We start from the raw sequence: 17,319 nt of genomic DNA on the forward strand, positions 1-17,319 counted from the left end.
CCCTTAAGAAAATAGTAACCCTGTGTTAAACACATAAATCATTAGTCTGAAAACAAATGTCAACATAACCATAAATCTAATAATTTGCTGACATAAAAATGCTATCAGCTGGATAACAGAAATGGAAATCTATATTACTCCTAAGATAAAAAGGAATAAAAAAGAATGTTCAATCATACCTCTGAAAATAATTGAAATGCTAAAATATATAGAAGGAAAAATTTTCCTATTTTTGTCTTCCTTATACCCACAAAGTTTTTAGTTTAAGAGAATTGGAGATAGATAAAAATCTATGTATGGTAAAATCCCATTTATCCAGAATAATTAAGGAAAGTGTTGTTTTGTCAGACAGAATATTTGGAGAGTTCTTACACTCAGTACTAAGAAGAGAATGGTAGACCCCATAGGGTAAAGAGGCTAAATGACCAATAGTCAGAGATACTGTTGAGGAAATTCATGTACTGAGTGGGAAGTTGAACTGGAAGAATTTGAAATCCCCTTCTCACTCTGAAACTTATAACTGTGTGAATATCTGGATTGAATGTAAGTTGCTATAAATGACGTATTTGGATTACCAATTTTCAAAATATTATGATATAATAAAATGCTCTTTAGCACTAAAACCCATAGAACATATTTCTGTATTGGTTTGATGATTCTAAAGGCACCCCAGGTCCTTACAGGCCCATTATGAACATCAATACCCACTGCTTTTTAAAATATGACTCTGATTATCAGCTTGTTATAGTTCTATGTATGTGAGCTTCCTGTTGTTCACATTCTCCATCAATGGGAATTTGCCTTTTGGGTGATCATTTTGGAAAATGATGAAAAAAAAAGACCTAGTTTTTGCTTGTTGGCTCATAATACCTGAAAAAAATGCCTTAAAAATATGTTGGATGATCCTTCTGAGAAATGGAAAATAGAGGGTTAGATGTGTGCCCTTCAAGTTATACAGCTTTATATGTCTGTATAGCGCCTTTACTTTCATCAGTAATCTCCCTTTTCCTGATTCTTGCTATACCTAATCCCCCCTGCAAGAGTCTTAAAGGATCTAACATGTTAAAAAGGAAAAGTGTAATAGTTCACTAGGAAAGAACAGAGAAAGATAAGTTATAGCTGAAAGAATAATTATAATAAACTTGAAATTTTTCCCATATTATGCACTTGTGAAAACATACACATATACATGAAAAAATCCTATACAAGTGCATATCCTATACAAGTGCGTATTACCTACAAATCCTAGACAAGTACATATTACCTACAAATATACACAGAATCACTTAATGAATATATATGCCTAATTAAAAAAGTGAAAGAAATATTTACAATAATGACATAGTTCAAAAATTACTTAGAACAGTATCTGAGGACCTAGATTCTAGTTTTCTACTTTTTTATATATATATATATATATATATATATATATATATATATATATATGTGTGTGTGTGTGTGTGTGTGTGTGTGTGTGTGTGTGTGTATAGTGATTCTTTCAGTGGGAACACTTCTTATATAAACACAGATCATATATCTACAATTTATTGTTGTTGTTCAATTATTGCAGTCACCTCTGACTCTTTGTGATGCCATTTGGGATTTTCTTGGCAAAGAAACTGGAGTGGCTTACATTTTCTTCTACAGTTCATTTTACAGATGAGGATCCTGAGGCAATATTGCCTCAGGGCCACCCTTGCCCACAATCACTCAGCTAGGCTGGATTTGAATTTAGATCTTCCTGAATTCAGGCCATTGTGTCACCTAACTGTCCTACAAAATATACATGGTCTTTAAAAAGATATTGTCATTGAAAAATTCATCATACTACGGCCAAACTGGTGATGAAGTTTTCTATGCTAGCAGATTGGTTCAAGAATAGAAGACACATAATCTATTCCTGGAACTATACTGATACACTTATGCTGTACAATTTTCACTGTCTGCTTATCTGTGTACATGCCATATTTCCTTAATAAGTCCCACAAGACAGTGACAATAATTTTTTTAATTTTATATTTTCTGTGCTCTTTACTCAGTTAAGTCACAAAAATTGTTTGTTGAATTGAATCATGTAACATTAGATGAGACATTTAATGACTTGAAATCTAATATTTGGATGATTAGTGCCAGAGAATTGTCCTAAGGAAAGCATTTTGCACCATTGCCATGGTAAATTTATACCTTAGATCACTCCTCTCTTTCCTCTTCAATATCAACTTTATCTATTGGATCCTTCTTTTCTGCCCATAAATATACCATGTTTATATTCTTTAAGAAATAATTATTTAACTCTATCATCCCCTTAAGATAGCTTCCTATAATGGTCCTCTCTCTAACAGTCAACCCCCTAGAAAGAATTGCGTAAACTTATTGCTGCAATTTTCTCATCTCTACTAGTTTTTCAAGCTTCTAAAATGTTTTCTGACTCCATGATTAAAAAGAAAATTATACCTCAAAAGTTAACAAAAATATTGTAATTGTAAATATTGCATTTTACTCCTCTTTAGGAACTCTGGATTCTAACTAAAGTCATCTACCAGGTGATTCCTCATACTAGATTTTCTATGTCTGCAATTTATATAGGAAACCCCAAGATTCTGAAATATACCCCCTTCTCACTTCCTATTAGATGACCCTTCCATGAAAATCTTTTCCTGACATTCCAATTGTTAATGTCCTTTTCCTCAATGAATTTTGTATTTATTTATCTGTGTTTATGTTGTATCCCTCTAATGAATCTAATTATATATATATATATATATACATATATATATATTTATATTTATAATGTTTCAAAGCATACACATAATATTCAGGTTTTCTGTCTTTTTCTATCTATTGTTTGGCACATAACCTGATAAAAACAATTAAACAGTGCCTGATAGAAATATATATTTAATGATTTCCATTTTATTTTCAAACTCCACATCTTTTCACTTCTCAAAGTGCACAGTTCTCTCACATAGTTCCCAATGTATGAGACCACTTTCATTGTATTTGGATCTCAGCTTAGTATGCTGTGATGGAAATAATACTGGGAGGCAGGAGACTTTGATTGGACTTACAGCTCTACCACTAATTCACAACAAGGCTAAAGCAAGTCATTTCACCTCATTAAATCTCAGTTTCCTCTGCAAAAATGACAGACATGGACTAGATGATATCTAAATGACCTTCTAGCTATAAAATGCTAGGATTTCATAATTGCTGATTTAAAGCATCCTGGGGAGAAATGAAAATGACTGAAATTTATTTAGTAAAAATAAAATCAAAAAGATAAAAATTAACCCACTATAAAAGAAGAGAATGTTTTCAATTTGATGTTTTTAATTTTCTATTATTCTGAACCATGACCCTGGCATGAAGATGAGAGTATTCAGCTGATGCAATGGATATCATATGGATGCAATAATGCTGACACCTATTAAGGTACCTAATGATAATTAGATCTCATGAACCCAGCAATAACATTACACTTGGTCCTCAAAATAATGATAACTTCAGGTACTGAAAGTCAGCAACAGAGACAAGGAGAAAAGGAAAATAATGGACAAAGGTTTGGGTAACTAAGCAGTCTTAAATGCATATATCAAGAATGCCCTATCAGATTTATCATATTTTTTATAATGAGTGACTGACACAAATACACTTTTGTACTTTAGCAACTGAGGAAGAACATAAACTCTTCTCATGTGAGTTGTCCTTTCTAACCTCAACCAATCCTGTCTGCTAGTTTAACACTTCTGCCTTTGGAAGATGACAAACATGCTACCTAATTTTGCCTGCGCAGAATGTCCACACTGAAAATACTTTACTATGATGAAATTATCCCTAAGTTGACTGAACCAGTACATGGTGAGAGCTCCATCATTTTCAATATACCTATGTTTTGAGCCAGTACAGTATATAGTTCATTGGAATGAGGAAATGCAACTCAAATCATGTTTCATGGAATGGTCTATGTTACACTGTGATTAATACTCACTCATTGTAGGGTAGAAAAATTATTCTACTTAGAGTTGAAAGGCTAGAGTACAAGTCCTAGTTTTGAATTTTCTAGCTATATGGCTGTGGGCAAATAGTAATCTGAGTTTCAGTTTTCATAACTTAAGAATGAGACTTCTGCTTGAAATTGTACTTTAAAGCATTTCTGTGAGACATTTGCCTTGCAGACCATAAAATACTACAATAAACTTGAATTATTATTATTATTATTATTATTATTATTATTATTATTATTCTGATTCAAAACAAATGTTAATTTAGATAGCACTTAGCTTGCATGTATCTACATCTTTAAAGAAAGGCCTTGTTGTTTTTTATGAAAAATAAATTATAGGGGACATATTTAGACAGTAGAGTAGATAGAGTACTAAGTCTGGAGTCAATAAGATCTGAGTTCAAATCCAGCCTCAGACACTTAATAGCTAGTCACAAGTCACAACCCATTTTGCCTCATTTTTTCTTCTATCAAATGAACTGGAGAATGAAATGGCAAACCACTTTGCCAAGAAAACCTCAAATGGAGTCACAGATTTGGACATAACTGAAAAGACTAAACAACAAAAGGGGAATCTAACATACTTCCATAGAAGAAAACCCCATGGCTCAATAAATGAGATTGTAAATAAAAATTTTTTCCATGTATTATGTAGATCCACCAAAAATCTCTATTTAGCTCAAGAAATGAGATTGTAAATAAAAACTTTTCCCACGTATTATGTTGATCCATCAAAAATCTCTATTTAGCAATATTTTTATGGGCCCTTGAATCAAAGGCATGAGCTCCTTGAGCACAAAGACTTTGTCTTGTCTCTTTTTGTATCCCTAGAACTGCATTCATTTCCTGGCACATATAGGCACTTAATAGGCTTGACTGTGTATACTTAGAAATAATTAAAATGCATATTTAATTTAAAAAATTACATCACTTAGTTTTGTTACAAGTCCAAACTGGCCTCCTCCCAGTTGACCCAACTTAGTGAAACTTGACTGTATGCAAATGTATTCAGTTTCTTGATTGTTGCATCAGGAGGAAAGAAAAAGAAATAAAGGATAGCTATGATTCAGAATAGAAACTGTAACACCGGGAAACAGGGAGTTGTCTGTTGGTAAATGTTGTTCCAATCTTACTAACCCAAATTAGCAAGCCTTTTCACTCTGAAAAAGATAGAATGAAACCTGAGCTAGAAAGGAAGGTACCAGATAGTTCTCTAGTTTCTAGAATCTGAAGGAGACCTTAGCTTACCTTCCTTTTGTTGGTAGGATTGACATAAAGGTAACTAAGGACAGTCTTGAGTCCCACTTTGTCATTCAGTTTCTCATAGGTAGTGCCATAGTCTGTTGACCTGTGATGAGGAAAAGGAGAAAAATAGAGATAAAAGGAGATTGTTTTACAAAATGGGGTTTTTGCATAAGTGGGAGACAGGTTCCTGCACCTCTACTTTTTTTCCAAATCACATGAGTGCTTAAGTGTTCTTCAGAGATTAAAAGCCCCATTAATTTTAGAAGGGCTATTATACTAATGCATCTGCTCACTACCTGAGCTCACCAACCTTTGCTCTCCACCTCTTCTCAGAGACCTACTTTTCTGCCCTTTCTGAATCTGTGTTGGTAAAAGGAAGAATCAGAGACTATACCATCTACATATTTAAAGATTTTTGCTTCTGCAACCCAATAGAGAAGATACAAATCCCCCTAGCAGGTCTTCAGTTCTACAATGGACAATGCCACCTTTAAGAAACTCCTGATTCACTTTACTTCTGGCTTCTCCACTAAAGTTACCATTAAGAAGACCCTGATCACCCACTGCACAACAAAATTTTAAACAATTCAAGCAATATCTCTTCCTTCTTAGAAATCCATTCCTTCCATTTTCTTCCTATCTGAAAAAATATTTTGAATTATCATTCAAATTGCTTCAATTTCTGGTTTTATTATACATTTCTTTTAACCAAATGGTTTACATGTCATTTCCCCATACGCAATATTCCCTTTCATTTCTGTGCCTTTGTCTATGCTATATTTGGAATACACTTAATATTCTCTTTGAATTCCTTACTTCCCTAAGGGTTCATTTGCCCTCCAGTGCTATGTCCTAAAGAAATCAATTTGGATTCTCCCTTCCCCTGGAAATTTGTCTAGTTTGTCCTTCCATAGCTCTATAAGCATCATCTTTCTACCCTCAGGATCAAAGTCCTTCACAGTAAGATAGAGTTGTTTTATTTTCTTTCTTTTTGAAAAAAAAATTCTACTTTGTCACCTCAATGAAAAGCAAAATGTCTCGACATATAATAGGTATTTAATAAATTTGTGTTAGTGAACAAAACATACGACCAATCAAAAATATCTTAAAATCTTACATTCTTAAATTTGCTAGGTAGGTTTATATTAAAGTCTTCAATTAAATGGATAATAGTGACATTTCAGATAACCTTAAGCAGAGGACATTTTCCAGGATGGTTGTGCCTTCCACAAGATTCCCTGAAATTATACTCAAGGTAAAGCCCTATTATTTCTAATGGTAATGCTATCCCTGCCTGAAAAAAAGTAGCTTTGGCAAGTCAGGAACCCCAAGGGGTATGCTGATAAATGTTTACCAACCAGTCCTCCTTAATTTTTTTATACATGTGGTCATACTTTAAAAAAGTTTAACCTATTTAATTAACACTTTGTAGACAGTCAACAGCATAATAAATCACTCTGGTATGTAACATGTGCTGAATCTCAAGGTGTGAATGCTTACAGTGGAAATTTAATAATCAGCTCTCTGGTTTAAACCAGCTCTCTAACTCCATAACACAACTGAACCATCCAAAATAAACTTGACTCCAAAGCCCCTAATGATCAGATCTTCAATAGCAAAATGTTTTCCAGACAAGATTCTTAAGATGATTCCAAGAATAGATTATGACATTGACAAGGTCTCATCATCTCCAATGCCTAGAGAATCGCTCAATTGAGTCACTTGCTTAACAATTTGGTTTCTCAAAGAAAGACACTTTATAATTTCTTTTATTCAAAGTGGAAACAATCATCAAAATTGAGCAAATAACACAGTGCTATTTGCATACAGTAGCAGAATGTGAATGAATGTGTGTGTCCATGTAGAGTTATGTGTGTGTGATATGTCTCTTTTTAGATATTTACAGATGTTTGCTGCTTTTGCTAATTTTGACCTTAAAATTATTACCAAGGAAACACAGGCATCCATATATGGAAGCACTGATTATGAGTTCCATGGACCAGTTCATATAACTTGGCAGTGTCCTTTCCAGGGAGGTATACATTGACAATGAGTTTGACACATGCATTACCAGAGCTAGTGCAGTATTTGGCAGGCTCCAAAAGAAAGTATGGGAGAGAAAAGATGTTAGACTGACTACCAAACTAAAGGTCTACAGAGTCGTTGTGCTGACTTCATTGTTGTATGCCTGTGAAACCTGGATAGTCTACCAGAGCCACAACAGGAAACTGAATCATTTCCATTTAAATTATCTTAGAAGATTCTGAAGATCACCTTGTAGGAAAAGATATAAGACACTGAGATCCTTTTTTCAAGCTAAACTGCCAAGCATTCAAACATTACTACAGAGAGCACAACTACAATGGACTGACCATGTTGTTTGAATACCAAACACTTGTCAAAAAGACTATTTTATGTAGAATTCACACAGGACAAATGCTCAGGGGGGTTGGGGAACAGAAGAAACGATACAGGGACACCCTGAAGGTCTCTCATAAGAACTTTGGAATTGATTGTGCAGCATGGGAGACACTAACATAGGACCATCCAATATGGTGGGCCTTCATCAGAGAAAGTGCTGTAGTCTATGAACAAGGCAGAATTAAAGCAGTTTGAAGGAAATCTGAGAAACTAAGTTCAGAGTAACCATCCCAGGTTTTCATGTGGATTATTTGTGCCCAACCTGTGGTAGTGCATTCTGAGCTCATTTTGGTCTGATCAGTCACAGCTGAACAGACCTTAATTAGTTTCTAACATAATGAGGTAATTTTGATTTTCTTCAATAACAAAGGACAAGAACCACCAACCAATATGTATAGACATGCATTTTGGGGGCTTTCTATGTGTGTGTGTGTGTGTGTGTGTGTGTGTGTGTGTGTGTGTGTGCGTTCATCCATTTATTGTTGTTTATTCTAATAACTTTAATTTTCCAATTACATACAAAGGTAGTTTTCAACATTCATTCATTTGCAAGTTTGAGTTCCGCATTTTTCTATCTCTCTCTCTCTCTCTCTCTCTCTCTCTCTCTCTCTCTCTCTCTCTCTCTCTCTCTCTCTCTCCCTTCTGCACTCCCTCCCCAGGGCAGTGAATAATCTAGTAAAATTTGTGAATGTACAATCATATTTAACATATTTTCCATATTAGCCATGCTTTGAAAAAGGAATTAGAACTAAGGGGGGGAGGAAAAACCATGAGAAAGAAAGCAAAACACATAAAAGAAGTTTTTAAAAAATGAATATATTATGCTTAGCTCTGCATTCAGACTCCGTAGTTTTTTCTCTAGATGTGGATGCCATTGTCCATATGTGCTCATTCATTTTGTCTTTTTTCTTCTTCTCTAGAAAGATTCAGAGATATCTTCCTGTCCTTGCCTATAATGCTCCAAAAAGACCCAACAATGATGTCAGTATATTAAGATGCTTTGAGCAGCTAGGTGACACAATGGATACGAGTGCTGAGCCTGGAGTCAAAAATACCCATCTTTCCGAGTTCAAATTTGAACTCAGATACTAGCTGTGGGACCTTGGACAAGTCATTGAAACTTATTTACTTTAATTGCCCTACTCTAAAAAATGAGCTAGAGAAGGAAATGGAAAACCACTTCAAAATATTTGCTAAGAAACAGAGAGTAAACCCAATTTCACCTATGCAGGTCCATTCTAGTAGTCTCCAGGGAGGCAGAATGGAAATCTGTATCATGTTTAGGAGATACATATCTGGTGCTTCTCTCTCCATGTGTCTCTTTTTCAGACTCTGTGGAACTAAATCAGCAAGGGTCTTATGGTGGTACATAGCTTCACCTCATTTTGTTCAGAATTCTCTATTCCAATCTATAATCATGTCTTTCTGGAAGCAGGCTACCCAAACTCTTATGCATATTCTGAAGATAGGACTCTCACTGACTAGAGCCCCATTACATAAATATATAAAGATTACACTCAAGTTGAATACAAACTACTTATTATATTATATGAAGGTTTTATATAATGGAAAGACTAAATGCTTTTCATTCATTTTATGGAATGAAAAGCAGATGATCAGTCATTGAGTTATGTGGCACGCATCATGAAAGTATCAAAGAATACATAGAAGAAGTGCATAATAACTGTGATATGTGGGATGTTTAGAGTAACAATGAATGTCTAAATCTTTCTTATGTGGACCTATATAGGGAATCAATGATAACACTGTAATATCAGAACAGTGCTGTTTATAGGAAACTTGTGAGTTCTTATTCATGCAGATGGTTATCTCCAAGCCATATCAAAACACCAAGCAACTTGATAGTTCCCACCTTCCCCTCTCTTTGGTGGGAAGGTAACAGTGTATTTTGGATATGGTCTATGATTTCATAGGTTCAGGGAACTCTCAGTGAAAAACATCTTCTACAAATGCATATAGGTACCTTTTCTACAGCTAATAGGTTATCTGGGTCATTGTGAAGTTAAATGATTTGCCCAGGATATTTAAACATGGTTCCTGGTAAAAAGCTAGCACACATCAAATTTAGAACTTGAATCTATGTCTTCCTGACACACCAAGGCAAACCTATTGGGTCATTGATTTCTTGCAATTTGAAATACCTGAAAAACCAGAGCCATATTTTTTCCTCATTGGATAGTTGGGTAGGTATGTTATAGAATTTGGGGTGAAAAGAGGGGTTACAGCAGCTATAGACACAGACCTCAAGAATATTGAATTAACTGCAGTATTTGGCACACATAAATATCTCATAATAGTTCTTCCACTATTCTCCATAGGCATAGCCCTATACATTTTGAGGGGGAAGCTTTAATGTTCTGGAGGGAGGGACAACTGGTATTTTAGGATGCAATTCTGCAATTTTTTTCACCCATCTAATGCAGATAGTCTTCTTGATTGAAAAACTAGGAAAAGTTATACTTATTTGGGTGATGCTTTTAATAGGAAGAAGTTCCCTAACCATGGAACTTCCAAATGGAAATGAATAGTTTTTAGGGGTTGCCAACACAGAATTTACTAAGGACTTTAGGCATGGGGCCCTAAATCATTTGGCTGGTCATTGCTCATAAACAGAGGATAATTAAGTCTTTGAATAAGGACACCAGAGCAAGTGATAAGTCACTAGATATCAGTCAGAAATCTCATTCTCTCAGGTTATTGCCCTACTCAGCCATTTTCCCAATGTGTGAGGTTGATCACCAGTTTCAATTAGTACAAACAGCACTAATACAGCTTTAATGAACTACGAGTAAAACATCTTCCAGAGAATGGCTTCATGTAGGTCTGAAGCCTGTTCCATAATTCTACCATTGTAGCTAATCCTCAAGTTTAGAATTACCCAGATGGAAGGACTGGTAAAGTATATAAGGGGAACTGATCTGCCTTAATCAGATGACATAGTGGTGGAGGAGGAACCATATTATAGATATAAGACACCCTTAAGGAAAAGAACTTAAAAAGGTAGAGCTTCATCTCCAATGAGGAAAAGTCAAAATGAAAAATGACAGAAATGATATTGTTGCCTTCATCTCTTTGTTACAATTGGGATAAGCAATATGGTTTCAGATATAGCCTATCACTCTTTTTCTGAATTGAGTCATCTGCACTTGCTCTTAGTTCCTGTCTATGAAGAAAAGAATCTTCACACTGGTATCACTGCTGGGCAACAATATAAATAACCAAGAAATGTTGTACTAATAGAAGACAATGATGATGCTAGTAATAATAATGGAGCAGATAATCATACCTGATAATCATCCTCTATCTTCCCTTTCCTCCTCCCCCATCAAACATCTTGTTTCAGCCCTTTGCTTTGACTATGAATCAGACTTTAGAGACCATGTAGTATAACTACATACTGCATGACTACATGACTATTCTAATAAATAAGAGATTGAGGTCCAGATAAGGGAAGTGACTTAACCAAAGTCAAAAAGTGAATCAGTGGAAAACCTGAGCCTGGGACAGTCTCTTAATAAGTTCAGGGTAATTCCCATCATGCCAAGCTACCGCTCTTCTTAAATCTCTTTCCTCCTCCCTTGCCTATGCCTTAGACAAATCCCAACTAGCAACACTCAGAGCAAGGGAAATCACTAGTCATTGCCCCACAATTGCCTGTGACTGGTCTTATAAATATTTAAAACAAGACCTATGCAACCAAGGACACAGGTTATACAGTATAATTATTTGTTTCAAGTTAGCTTAGTTTTTCTCTCTATCCAAAGAGGGCCTTGAAAATTGGTGATAAAATGGATAAAGTTGACTGATCAGTAAATCACTGCTCTTTCTGGAGAAACAGCTCGGAATGCATGTAAGCTATTTGTAAGCCAAATATGGCATCACAAATATGTTATGTATACATATAGATACAAATATGCATTTTGAAAGAAGTCATAATTTTTTTCAGTCAACCAAAAAGTTTGTAATAAACATCAACTTTGTGCTAAGTACTAATACTACAGAGACAAAAGGCAGTCCTAGTTCTCAATAATATATGTTAAAAAGAAAAACACTTCTTGATTCCAGAGAATAGCAAAAACTCATTATCCTAATATTGTAAGATGTTGTCCCTCCACCCATTCTATTTCTGGAGATACCCCATACCTATTTCTGGAGTGCACATGTCAGTGAGGTCTATGTTCTCTGTCAGTGCTTTCATGAGATGCTATCACATAGAATAAAAATTTATAACCATCAAGGTATACTATGTAAAAAAGAAAAGACTACATGAAATAAATAGAATAGGTCAGACTGGGAAACAGGATGCTGACACTGAATGCAGTGTAGAGTGAGGCTTCTTTCCTTTGGAGATAGTTTTAGAGCAAGGAAGGCTACTTTCTAATCCCAATTCAAGAACTAGCTGTGTGACCTTGGACAAGTAACTTGGTCTCTCTGAGCTTTATGTTCCTCTTTGGTAAAATGAAAAGGTTGAATCTAATAATTTCCAAGGACTCTTTTAGGCTTTACACCTGGATACTAACCTTCTGGTTATGATCTTGTCCATAATTACTGGTTCTCAGATAGCACTATGGTCACAGAGACCACACATGACATCTGTCTTCAAATATTTAAAGGCTGTCATATAGTTGTTCTATTTGATACCAGAAAGCAGAATCAATAATAGGAGGTGGAAGTAACAGAAGACATTGTTTCTAGTTCAGTTGTTTTCAAGTCAAATCTGACTCTTCGTGATCCCCTGTGGGACTTACTTGTCAGAGAGACTGGGTGGTTTGCCATTTCCTTCTTCAGCTCATTTACAGATGAGAAAATTGAGTCAAACAGGGTTAAGTGACTTGTCCAAGGTAACACAGTTAGTAAGTGACTGAGGCCAGATTTGAATTCATGAAAATCAGCCTTCCTGACTCCAAATCCAGAACTCTATCCATTATCCCATCTATAAATATCTCATTTTATCCTTTATCCTCACAATACCTTTGGGAGGTAAGTACTGTTACTATCCCATTTTGGGGGTGAGGAAACCAGGCAGATAAAAGTTAAGCAAATTACCGAGGGTCACATAGCTAGTAAGTATATGAGTTTGGATTTGAAGTTAGGGCTTCCTGACTTCAGGCATGGCTCTCTAACTCTACCATCTTACCTGCAAGGCCAGATGGCTACTTGTTGAGTATGGTGTACAGGGAAGCCATACACAGTGGTTTTGAGTGGCTTCTATGGTCCCTTCTGGTATTAAAATCCTGCATATTAACCTTTATAGTCCAAAGGTTTTACTTAACCAAATTATTCTACAACACTTACCATAAGTCTCTTATTGGAACTGACCCCCATCAAACATCCAAACAAGCTTCATTAAACATGGAAATCTTAAGTGTTGAGCATTAGTGTCTGTCCTAACAAGGTCAGGGGGACAGCCTGAGCCTGTGATAGTAGTGTCTGCTGGGAGTCAGCTCATTTCTCAAAGACAGGACCCATATTCCTCTGGACATTGTTTTGCTAACAGAAGCAAATCCTTCTTACTGTGGGTCATCTGATTCCCCTAAGAAGACTCTGTCATTTTTCCTTAGTTAGTTCCTTGGCCTTATGCTTGTCTAGGGTAAGGGGTCAGAGTCAGAGAGAAGGGAGCAGCATTGTCAGAAACAGAACAGTAAGTAGAGACATGGGCATGAAACTCCCATTTGTGACCCCAACATCATAAGAGAAATCCAAGGATTATGAATTCTATTCTTGGTTTTCAAAGAGTAATTTTCCCAAGTTGTAATTTTAGTTCAAGTAGTGATCATTCAGGAAACTGTAACCACCACAGTTACTTAGCTACCACTGTTAAACAGCACTTGGTGCTCCATGCATGGATGCATGATTGTGCAGTTATCAAAGCAATGATGGCCATTAGCTCAGCACATAATTAATAGTGTGCTATCTTGCATTAGGAACTAATTTTCCACATATAATAATAAGACCTGACATCTATGTCAGGCTTTATAAATATTATCCCATTTGATCCTCCCAATAGCCCTATGGGTCAGGAACTCCATATTATTATAATCCCCATTTTACAGATGAGGAATCTGAAACTAAGAGAATAAGTCAGTCAATAAATATTTATTAGGTACCTACTATAAGCCAGATACTGTGCTAAATCCAGAGGATACAAAAAAAGAAGAAAAATATAGTCCTTGTCCTCAAGGATCTTATAATCTAATTGGGGGGAATGTTTACTAACAAGTTATATACAAGAAAAATAGGATACAATTTTCTTTTTAAAAAGGCATTAGTATTAAGAAGGGAGGGTTAGAAAGGCTTCTTGTAGAAAACAGGATTTTAGTTGGGATTTGGAAGGAAGCTTGAAAGAAGTCATTATAAGCAGAGATGAGGAGGAAGAGTATTCCATGCATGAGACAACCAGAGAAAATGAGCAGAGAGAGAGAGAGAACCTTATTAAGGAATACCAAGGAGGTCAGTGTCATTAACCTGAAGAATATATATAACAGAGAGTAAATCTATGAAGATTGGAAAAGGGGAGAGATGGTGCCTGTTTTATGAAAGGCTTTGTTTTGTTTTGTTTTTTATTTTATTGCCTTTTTATGAAAGGCTTTGAAGACTAAACAGGGAACTTTGTATTTGATTCTGGAAACCCTAGTCCAGCTCCCTAGTTTTACAAATGAGAAAACTGAGGTCAAGAGATGCCCATCATCAGAACTCTGGTGATTTTGTCAGAAAAGGTATGGTCCTGTGATGAGTACTGTGAGTTAATAAAGCAGTGAAAGATACTACTCCTCTCTTCAAAAAAGGAAGTAAGTTAGAATGGTACATAAGGTAAACAAGTATAAAAATAATTAAAATACTTAGAAGTTTATTATAAGTATCTGGCAAGAATTATTTAGATCTGAAAGGAAACTTGAGAAATCTATGTGATCCAATTCTTTCATTTTACAGGTAAGGAAACTGAGGAATAAAAAGGTTGAATGACTTACCCAAGGTCAGATTATACCTAGCAGCAAAAGTTGTCCTATAAATCAAGTCTACTACTCTAAATGTTCAATTATCACTATAGTCACTGTGAACAGAAGTCAAAAGAAAGGAAGATCTCTAGAAGACCTTTTTTGCCTTTAGAAGTTCAGACTTTTTCCTCAAAACAGATTAAGATTGCCTGGATGCTCCCCAAATTCAGTGCTCCTTTTTATAAAGTCAAGGGCTAGGGGATGGTTTGTTAGTCTTGTTTTTTTTAAGCCAGCTCAAGCTTTCAAGATGATTACAGTTTGCTCCTGAGGGAGAGGTTGGTGGCAGGAAGCATACGGAACAGTAATTTTGAAAGGAAAAGGGAAAAAATGGAAAACTTTAAATCCACTGAACCAAAGCAATATCTCTATAGGGAGAATTTACTGCCAGCCACCTCCATTGTCCTGTTTCTGATTTGACTTTCCTTCTAGGGGGTGAAAGGATTCTGGAGGGCATCCTGCCAGTTTTCCCACTGTCCACCAGATGTTCTCGAGGCAGGCTCTGTGCTGAAGGTGGATAGATAGATACATTGCTTTGCTCATTCATTCATTTCTGGTCTAAGTAATCTTCATTTCTTCTGTAGGCTACCTTCCTCCCAGGCTGTGTTCTCAAGAAGTAAAAAGTTGTAAACGAATAAGGACATCATCTCAATCCTCCTTTCTTCCTCTAAACAGTTAATTAATGTAGTGTTGTTTCAGCCATTATGAAGAATCTTCAGAGTTGGATGAATTTGGAATTTATCCCAGTGACCAAAATCAGTTGAAAACTTCTTGCCAACCTGCTGACTCCCCACTCTCTTTTTCATTATGCTTATTTTCCTTATTTCTTCTCTTTTGTGTTCTAAGTGGAATCTCTTCTGTGTAGGACTTTGTCCGTGGCTCATATAAAACCAACATCATGATACACTTTGATTTTTCCAATCATAAATTTTCTGCTTTCCCCTCCCTCTATGGGCAGCACCCCTTAAACAGATTTTTTCTCTGACCTTGTTGCTCAAGGAAAGAAGCCATAAATGTCACAACTTCCCCTTCCCCTTCCCCTTCTATGTACAAGTTGCACTACATCATCCCTCTTCTGTTTCTATTTAATTCCCCAGGTACACTGATCTCCTGAAAATACACAGTGACTTTCCTATCTAGTTCAAAATGTCTTTAGTAAATACCTATGATTCTCTAATGCTCTGTGCTTAATGAAAAGTGAGATGGGCACTACTTTATTGTTATTTATTTAGTCATCAAGGATTTATTAAATGCCTACTGAACAATCTAATGTTATGTTGCTTAATACAATTTGACAGAATTGCTGTCATTTGCCAAACTAGTTCTAATCCTTTTTTTCTTTTTAAAAATTATTTTATTATTTATTTTAGCTTTTGAAAAATTTTTGAGTTCCAGATCCTTTCCTTCTCTTGCAACTCTTCTACACTCATTTGGAAGGCAAACAATATATCAATAACATATGAGAAGTTAAGTAAAACATATTTCCATAATAATATATTTTTAAAAGATCAAGAAAAATAAAATGAGACAATTTTGCTTCAATTTGCACTCAGTGTTCATCAGTTCTCTCTCTGAAGTAGATAGTATTTTTCATGAATCCTTTATAATTGTCTTTTATCATTCTACTGATCAGAGTAGCCAAGTCTGTCACAGTTGTTACTGAGCACAACAATTTTGTGGTTTTTCTCACTTCATTTGGCATCATTTCATAGAGGTCTTTCCCTCCTTTGACATTTTTAGTACAATAGTACTTCATCACAATCATGTCATAACATAGCAATTTTCCAATTGTGAACATACACTTGATTTCCCATTCTTTGCCACCACAAAAAAGAACTATTATTTTTTAAAAATTGTACATATAGGTTCTTTTCCTTTTCCTTTGATCTCTCATGATACAAACTTAGTAGTGGTATTGTTGGATCAAACAGTATGCACAATTTTAATAGCTCTTTAAGTCTAGTTCCAAAGTGTTCTCCAGAATGGTTGTACTAGTTCACTATTTCACCAATAATTCATTAGTGTACTTATTTTCCCTCATTCCCTCTAGCATTTGTTATTTATGATGGGTGTGAGGCTGTGTTTCAAAGTTGTTTTAATTTCTTGAATCAAGAGTGATTTAGAGAATTTATTTTTCATATAACTATAGAGAGTTTTGATTTTTTCTATTAAAAACTGTTTTTATCATTTGACCATTTATCAATTGGGTAATGAGTTTTATTATTATATATTTGAGAGTTCTTTAGTGTATATATATATATATATATATGTATATATATTTGAGAAGTAAGGCCTTTATTAGAGAAATTTGCTGAAGAAATTTTTCATATTACTTCATTGTCTATAGTACCATTTAGTATATTGCTGTTTTCCTAATTAACTCTTTTAATTAGGTCTATTTTTGTTTTGGAGCAGTTAGATGACACAGTACTAGGCCTGGAGTCAGGAAGACCTGAGCTCAATCAAATGTCAGAGACTTTCTAGTTGTTTGGCCTTGAACAAATCATTTAATCCAGGATCTTTGCCAAGAAATCCACAATGGGGTCACAAAAAGTTGGACATAAGTAAACAACAACTTTGTTGCTTTGGCTTTGTCTGAGATCATAATTTTTACTCCTGTGCTAAAAAGCTAAAAGC

The 17,319-nt window shown here is 35.2% G+C and overlaps 1 long non-coding RNA gene across 1 annotated transcript in view; it reads right to left on the reverse strand.

The window, feature by feature from the left end:
• Nucleotides 1-5,207: 5,207 nt before the first annotated feature.
• LOC141519989 (uncharacterized) overlaps nucleotides 5,208-17,319 on the reverse strand; it is a 145,841-nt gene continuing 133,729 nt past the window's right edge. The window contains exon 3 of the long non-coding RNA XR_012477499.1: nucleotides 5,208-5,351. This is a non-coding gene — a long non-coding RNA (uncharacterized LOC141519989). The remainder of the gene's footprint in view (nucleotides 5,352-17,319) is intronic.

This window comes from Macrotis lagotis, chromosome 4 (assembly GCF_037893015.1).
Source record: "Macrotis lagotis isolate mMagLag1 chromosome 4, bilby.v1.9.chrom.fasta, whole genome shotgun sequence".
Classification (NCBI taxonomy): Eukaryota; Metazoa; Chordata; class Mammalia; order Peramelemorphia; family Peramelidae; genus Macrotis; species Macrotis lagotis.